Source organism: Triticum dicoccoides, chromosome 6B (genome assembly GCF_002162155.2).
Source record: "Triticum dicoccoides isolate Atlit2015 ecotype Zavitan chromosome 6B, WEW_v2.0, whole genome shotgun sequence".
Lineage (NCBI taxonomy): Eukaryota > Viridiplantae > Streptophyta > Magnoliopsida > Poales > Poaceae > Triticum > Triticum dicoccoides.
Genome location: NC_041391.1, coordinates 166,611,591 through 166,620,184, shown reverse-complemented (window position 1 = coordinate 166,620,184; position 8,594 = coordinate 166,611,591). Strand labels below are relative to the sequence as shown.

The window sequence follows — 8,594 nt, the reverse complement described above, 5'->3', positions numbered from 1 at the left end:
TAGGGAGGGATTGAGAGAAGCTTTCACAGTGGAAAATGCAAAAAAGCATATCGTTCTTAGAAATTGTGGAATTTTACTCAGTTAGAGCTATGGTTTAGCATCAAGAGGGAAGTTTTGTAAAAGCAACAGGAAGAATTGCTCAGATACCCGTGAGCGTATATAACTTGGGTCGTGTTATAAATGCTCTGGCTAAACCTATTGATGGGAGAGGCAAAATTGTAGCTTCCGAATCTCGCTTAATTGAATCTCCTGCTCCAAGTAGAATTTCCAGGCGTTCCGTATACAAACCTCTTCAAACAGGGCTTATTGCTATCGATTCGATGATCCCTATAGGGCGCGGTCAGTGAGAGTTCATTATTGGGGACAGACAGACTGGCAAAACAGCAGTAGCCACAGATACAATTCTCAAAAAAAAAAGGGCAAGATGTAAGAAGAACGAGAGCGAGCCTTCACGAAATAAAATGCAAGTGAAAGAGAATTGTCAAAAATTCCTAAAAGCGGTGGTTCTTTTCTTTATGGATCGGGTAGATCCATATGTTCTGAGGGGGAGACGAGGTGTAGCGCAGTCTGGTCAGCGCATCTGTTTTGGGTACAGAGGGCCATAGGTTCGAATCCTGTCACCTTGATGTGGTATTCACACAATGGGGCCGAAGTGCAAAGCCCCGTAGCCTATCCGCGGTCGGGAAGGCAGGCGAAAAGCGCGCACAAAAGAAAAAGAAAGCTAAAAAGCTTATTTTGCAATCCATTATCTTTGGTATTCTTCTATATTTAGATCATATTATATAGCTATTTCACAGGTTTTATTTACATACCTCAGTCATGTTATTTGTCTAGCCTTCAATTAGAATAGCCTCTCCACCGGTTCCGAAGATTCTTTTGGCATCAATGTGCTTTTGGAATCTTCCTATGAAACAAATAACATTTTGGAACAGTTTAGGACAGAACAGGCCTCAGTAGAAAGCGAGCTTTTTTCGCGTATAGCCACCTCGAAGCCCAATTAGCGCACGGGCTGCCCCCTCAACTCAACCCTGACGAGTACGCAAACTTGGTCAGGGAGCATTTAGACGGTGCAGTTAGTATTGACCACTACCGCCAAGTCCATAATTCAAAAATTGATGAAGTCCACATAATGGAGCTCAAAAGCCGATTACCAAATCTACTTTTTTAGCATCTTGAAACCGCACATAAGAAATATTCTGAATGAATCACCTTACAATAACATACGAGAGACAGCTTTCTATTTTGTCGAACAACAAGTCGAACCCAATGAACAATTCCATTCAAAGGAATGTTCTAGAGTTTTTTCCACTATATTCGCGATATTAAAAAAAATGGAAGAAATTCTTCACGATTTCTAGAGTTCCGGGATTACTTCATTGATATCGATTTTCGCCTAAGCACGGCCCCTAGGTTAGTTCAAAGTGTAATACAACGAACTATCGATACACCGAAAAATACACATTTGCTTTCCTTCATGCAATTAATGCAATTAATGCAAGTATGACGCTAATATAGCATCTTTCTAGCCGCCGCCTCCTCCTCCAAGAAAAGCTAGGGTTCGTGCCTCTCGCCGGCTCCGCCGCAGGTCCGCCTCGTCTCCGGTGGCCCTAGGGCCATGGGGGCGTGGTGGATCCTGGCAAGGGCCGGCGGGAGGGCTCCGTTGTTAGTCGTTCCTTCAAAATTTGTTAGGGTTTGTGTCCTACTCAGGAAGACGAGACGGTGGCGGCTCCCTGAAGATGGAATAAAGGTCTCCCCGCCTAGTCCCCGTTCCGGTGGTGCGTCTAGCATCGTTGGTGGGCGTGTGGATGTGTGCCTCCGGCGGATCTATCCTCGGTGGATTTGCTCGGATCTGGTTGTGGTTCGTCTATGTTCGTGTGTCTTTAGGTTGGATCCTTTCGATCTACGTTATTCTTCATCAGCGGCGGTTGCTGTTCTGGTGCGCTGGTCTTACGGGGCCTTAGCACGACGACTTCCCGACTGTCTACTACAATAAGTTGTGCCCGACTCCGGCGAGGGAGGGGTGATGATGGCGGCGCGCCTTCGGCTCGTTTCAATGATTGTAGTCGTCGCTAGGTGGTCTACGGATCTGGATGTAATTTTTATTATTTCTAGTGTTCGTTGTACTGCCGTGATGGAAGATGAATAGATTGAAAGTTTTCTCGAAAAAAAAGTTGCCAGTCAAGTGCCAAGCATGCTAATAACCTTGCTCTAGAAATCACGTAGTTGTTTCATTCCTTTTTCTTTCTCTTATCCAAATTTTTTTATTGCTGCTAGCATGTGTTCGCTTCTATTTGGCGGAAGACTGTTGCTATTTGGCGGAAGATTATTGCCGTTAAGATTTTTTAAAATTAATAGAGGCATACATCTAAGGTATAGAATTGGATGTCTGGTTTCCGTATCCGTGTCTGTGGATGGATAGTGGATTTGATGTGTGACACGATCTTGGAGACGCCCTTATAATGTCTTCACATGTACGGTTGATTTCCATCATTTTTGGCTAATTTCACAAATTAATCGGGCAAATATATATATTCTTCTATGGGAGTATCTAGAACTCATCTAGATGAGATATAATTTGGTCTCATTTACTTTGAAAACAAGAACAGATACAAGCCACGTCAGGACACACGCATCTTATAGCATCACATCCAATGACTATAAAAGGTGAATGAGACCAAATTATATCTCATCTAGATGAGTTCTAGCAAAACTGTTCTTCTATAGCAAAAGAAGAGAACTGCTGGAGCTTCCCCCTCTATTGTATCTAGGTTCTTAAAAGTTAAATAGTAATAAGCGACAAAGAAATCAATAAAATGCTCCTATTGGAAAAAGATTTCAGAGACCTCTTTACACCTAAGGTTGATTTCTTTCTTTTTGACCGGTTTCACAAATCTATTTGTCAAATCTCTATTCTTCTATGATGAGATGCAGGAACTCCCTACTCTTCTCATGTTCTATAAAAACCAAACAGTAATAGGTGGCAGTGTGGTGAATGAAAAAAATGCTTCAATTTCAAAAAGAAAAATATATTGAAGACTTATTACACGTAAGGTTAATTCCCAACACACGAGAGAAGATAGCATTCCAATGTCTCCTTCGCCTGGAAAGCCTGAAAGTGTTCATATCATTCGGATGAGATGCAAACGTGATGCTCGGTGGATGGATCATTCCTGTTGTGTGCAGCCCACACTGCAAATATATGAATTTGCGTTGGTTTTATAACCCATGCATCTTGCATGTATGCGCGGATGCTATCCTAGCCGAGAGTCCAGCTATAAATATGGAGACGTTTCGCAAGGTAACCTACCATTGCCAGTAGTTAAGCTCGCACACACATTCACTTTTTTTTAGGAATCTATCTATGAGATTTTGGAGAAAACCAAATCCAGCTTAAGGTGTTATATAGGTTGTTCCCATACATGCACCCTGCAACTGGCATTTGCGTTAGTAACCATCATCGAAGGGTTAAATTTCAGTTGTGCCAAAAATTACGAAGAACAAAATTTGAGTACAATCGGGGTGAGTTTCCCAGCCACGGCCTCCACTAAGCCGTGGCCGGGATGCTCGTCTACATGTCCCTCGCCGATATCCTCGTTGAGGAATTCACAAACTTAAAAAGCAGGATTTCTGATGTGCGTATGAGGAGTTGTACTTTTTGGTGCAGCACAATCATACAAGGTAATATACCTTCGGTTGCATGCGGCCGTGTCGGCGTGGCACACCACCACGGCCTCCACCGAGGTGCCGTTCTTGCCGACCATGGAAGGACAATACCACGGCCTGAGCCTCCACCGAGGTGCCGTCCCTGCCGACCATCGGGAGTGTAAGACGGCCTCGCCTGCGTCGTCATGTGGCAGTAGAATACGGTGTACACGTATGGCTCCGCGTGGCAGGGACGATGAGCTGGTCGGGCCAGCTGCTCGCTTCACCTGCATCACCGTGCACTCATGCATCGACGATTCCTTCTTCCCGGCGAATGACGCGGCCTTTGGCCTGATGTTGGAGGGCACGAAATCGACGAAACTACATCTTGTTCCTCTTGGTACGGTGGCAATGCCTATAATCTTTAAATTTACTATGCTTCTAAATGTTTGAGAATTCAGGTGGTAGTACTAACTTAAGACATTCCTTCTAATGTTTGTTAAGCTCAGCGGCTACAAATTCCATTATGTGCTTGGAGGGGATTACTGTGTCATGGATGCCGATTCAATTCCTCGCATTTGGAATCGCCATGATGATGGACCTGACCATGAAGCTAATCGTGATCACGATGACTTGCAAGATAGAGATGTAACCCATGTTGCAAGAGGCGCTAGCTCTTCTTGGGCAAATCAAACTGACACCCTCCCATATAGACTGCCAGCTGGCAAGCTTCTCTTGCTACTGCACCAACCAAAGGAGCCCTTTCATGCTCTAATCTGCAGGTTGAGGTTCTGTACACTTCCTCTTCTTTTTTGGATAAATGATGGATTTTATTAACTCAAAATGAAGCATCAAGTGAATACAAACACAATGAGCCCACACCTGGCCTCTGCATAATTAGGATGCACACAACCAACATCAACTTACACACATGAAAATCACACCGGCAACTAGAAAAGTCAAACATGACCGAAGTTATGCCTTAGTGGACTAAAAAGAAAAGAAAAAAACTCCTAAGCGAACAAATAAGTGGTCGACAATCTACAACAGCAACCATATCTGCACCAATCATCTTTTGACATCAACAATGATGCCGCCACCACTTTCCTCTCCCGGAGCTCGTTTAGCTGAGGACTAGCTGGGGCATGCGCACGGTGCTAGTCCATGCCCGACCAACTCTACTGGTGCTGGACCAGTAACGGAGCCTACTAGGCGAGCTCCTGTTATGGTGCGTTATTCACCTGTTCCATCCCAGCCCCCCTCTGGTGCGTAATGTTTGAACCTCGGCCATGCTTGCTCGCCATGGCCTGCTGCATGCTGATCACATCATCATCGGCTATCTGTTCTCTCAGCAGGTCTGGCATGATTTGCTCACCTGGTGCCGTGCAATCGACGTTATGCCTGCCGGCTACAAGGACTTGCTCCCCCGGTGTGCCTCCATCATCGACGTCTCACCTGCCGGCCTTGGAAAGGGTATTGCTTCACTTGCAATCCTAATGGCATCGTCTATCTGGCGGCTTCGCGACCGTTGCATTTTCGATGATGAGCACCCTGTTGTTGCCGCTCTCCCTCTCTCACTCAAAACTAGAGGTAGAAGAAGGAATAGGATACACTGGAATTTTTTCACCCGGCTGAACACAGCCCCGTTTCTTTTCTTTCCAGAGCACGAACTCTGCACCGGCTACATAGCTGGCTCCCCTCGCTGGCCTCACAGCCAAGTACACATTATATAGCACACTCACGCACCCAGGCCAGTGGCCACACACCACCAACTAGCTAACTACATGCACGCACACACTAAGTCCACTAATGTACAACTCGGCTAGCACACATACATGCAGCTAACAACCATGCATGCAGCCAACAAACAGCCCACGATCCGGCTGCTTCGCCCATGCTCGGCCGCATCATGCGCCAGGCCACACGCCTGAGTCTCCCATGCCAAGATTATCTCTAACACACCCCACCACCCAACGTTTGGTTTTGGCGATCTAGGACGAAGCTAAATCTTGGGCACATGCAGGTGCCTGTGGGTTAGACGCTTTGATCCGGTAGTACATTCACTCTCTTCGGCTGGGCATCCCATGCATGCCTATCAATCTATCTTATAGTGTCTAACAAGGTCCATTTACGTCTCTTGTACACTCTATTCCTCTGTGGCGTTCCGTGAGGCATAAGACGCTTTGATTCGGTATGTTAAACGTATTAGGGTTTGAAACAATGCACGATACCCTTGGTGGGTACGGCTGTCATATATTTATAAGAGAGACCGTACAAATACAAGTTATGTTACAACACGTATATCTAATATATACTTAGTCTAACACCCTCCCTCAATCTTAACTATGTCCTGAAATACTCAGAAGGTTAAGATTGTGTCGACATCCTTCAAAAAAAGGCAAGGGCAAAGGTTTAGTGAAGATATCAGCAAGCTGATCCTTAGAAGAAACAAACTTGATCTGAAGAAGCTTCTTTGCAACGCGTTCCCTGACAAAATGATAGTCAACTTCGATGTGCTTCGTTCGGGCATGAAATACCGGATTAGATGAAAGATATGTGGCACCGGTGTTGTCACACCAAAGGACAGGCGACTGAGTGGGAGAGACCTTTAACTCTCGAAGTAATGACTGCACCCATATGATCTCAGCTGTGGCATTAGCAACTGCTTTGTACTCAGCTTCAGTACTACTCCGTGACACTGTAGCTTGCTTGCGAGCTTGCCAGGCGATCAAGTTAGGTCCAAAGAACACAGCATGTCCCCCCGTGGATCGCCGATCATCAGGACAACCAGCCCAATCAGCATCAGAAAAGGCTGAGATCAGTCCAGAAGATGCAGGCCGAAGATAGAGACCATATGAACCGGTGTGACGAACATAGCGCAAGATGCGCTTAACAGCGGACCAGTGAGGTCCACGAGGTGCATGAAGGTACTGGCACACACGGTTGACCGCAAAAGATATGTCTGGTCGTGTAACGAGCAAGTACTGCAGCCCACCAACAATACTGCGATACTCCGTAGCATCCTCAGGAGAGAGCAAGTCACCATCAAGAGCTGTCAGCTTGTCTGTGGCAGACATAGGAGTTGTGGCAATCTTGCACTGCAACATACCAGCACGACGTAGAAGATCCTGAGAGTACTTCCTCTGAGAAAGGGCCAGACCACCATCAGAATGAAGCACCTCCAAACCCAGGAAATAATGGAGTCTCCCAAGATCCTTAATAGCAAACTCAGCACCAAGAGAGGACACAAGCCGGTCCGTAGCAACAGCAGATGAACTGACAAGAATGATATCATCAACGTAGACCAGAATGTACATAGTCACCTCAGGCCGTTGAAGAATAAACAGAGATGTATCCGCTGTAGAAGGCACAAAACCATGCGCACGAAGAGCAGCTCCATGACGTGCATGCCATGCACGAGGGGCCTGCTTCAACCCATAGAGAGCCTTGACAAGACGACACAAATGATGTGGGTGATCAGGATCAACAAACCCTGGCGGCTGACGCATATAGACCTCTTCTTCCAGAACTCCATGGAGAAAAGCATTCTGAACGTCAAGCTGTCGAAGTGACCATCCTCGAGTAACAGCCAAGGAAAAAAGAACACGAATAGTAGTTGGTTTAATAACAGGACCGAACGTGTCTTCGTAATCAATGCCATACCGTTGTTTGAATCCCTTTGCAACCAAGCGTGCCTTATACCTCTCAATGGAGCCATCATCATGTTTCTTCACCTTAAATACCCATTTAGAATCAATGATATTGACACCAGATGAAGGTGAAACCAGACGCCAAGTGTTGTTCTGCTGAAGAGCATGGATCTCCTGCTCCATAGCAGCACGCCAATGTGGAATGCGAAGTGCTGCCTGAAAGTGTCGTGGTTCAGTCGTAGGATCTGCCTCAGCATGCGCCACGCATGCTGCAAGCCATGCTCTAATACCATGTTAAACGTATTAGGGTTTGGAACAATGCACGATACCCTTGGTGGGTACGGCTGTCATATATTTATAAGAGGGAACCGTACAAATACAAATTGTGTTACAACACGTATATCTAATATATACTTAGTCTAACACGGTAGTACATTCACTCTCTTTGGATGAGCATCCCATGCCTATCAATCTTACAGTGTCTAACAAGGTCCATTTACCTCTCTCAGACACTATTCCTCTGTAGCCTTCCGTGAGGCATAAGCTGGCTTCAGATGTTTGCAGAACTTGTCACTCAAATACTCCCCTGCGGGATTGGATTGCAGAAACGTGTTTTTTGTTACGATAGATTTCTACTTTGTGCTGAAATTCTTTGAATTTTTTAGAGATTTCAGACTTATGTCATCAAATAGATATACTCATATCTACTCAAACCATTCATGATGGTAATGAAGTAAAGTAATCCACCATACGCAACAATACTCATTTGACCACATACATCTGTATGTATGGTCTCCGATAAGTTAGTCGCCCATTCAGTATGTCCTGTGAATGGCGTCTTTGTCATTTTACACATTGGAAATGTTCTTAGTGTCAAACGAGTCATAATCAAATTACTCCAAAAGTCTACAACTTCTTCATGCACTTCTTGCCAATATGACTCAAACGGTAGTGCCATAAACAAGTAGAATGGGTCAATGTTATGGATGTGTATATCACAATCAAAATTAATATTAAATAAACCATTCACAAGGGAGCGAGTGAATTGCAAAAAACCACCACATTTGAAGCTCAAGCAATAGATTGCCACCACATTTGTTGCGCGTCCCAAAAATCCACCACTTTTCTTGTAAATTTTCGCAATAAAAACAAATGGCCGCTTTGCCGCAGTTAACCCGATTTCTGATAGGGCTGGCCCACCCGTCAGGTGCCACGTCGCACAAACCAGACGGCACACGGGTTGACGGCCGTTAGGCACACGCGTGGTCAAAGTGTTGCCCTCCACTCGTCGCCGCTCCACTC

The 8,594-nt window shown here is 45.4% G+C and overlaps 1 non-coding gene across 1 annotated transcript; it reads left to right on the top strand.

The window, feature by feature from the left end:
- Nucleotides 1-551: 551 nt before the first annotated feature.
- On the top strand, nucleotides 552-626 carry TRNAP-UGG. The gene has a single exon. It is a non-coding gene; the product is annotated as a tRNA-Pro (tRNA).
- The last annotated feature ends 7,968 nt before the right edge of the window (nucleotides 627-8,594 follow it).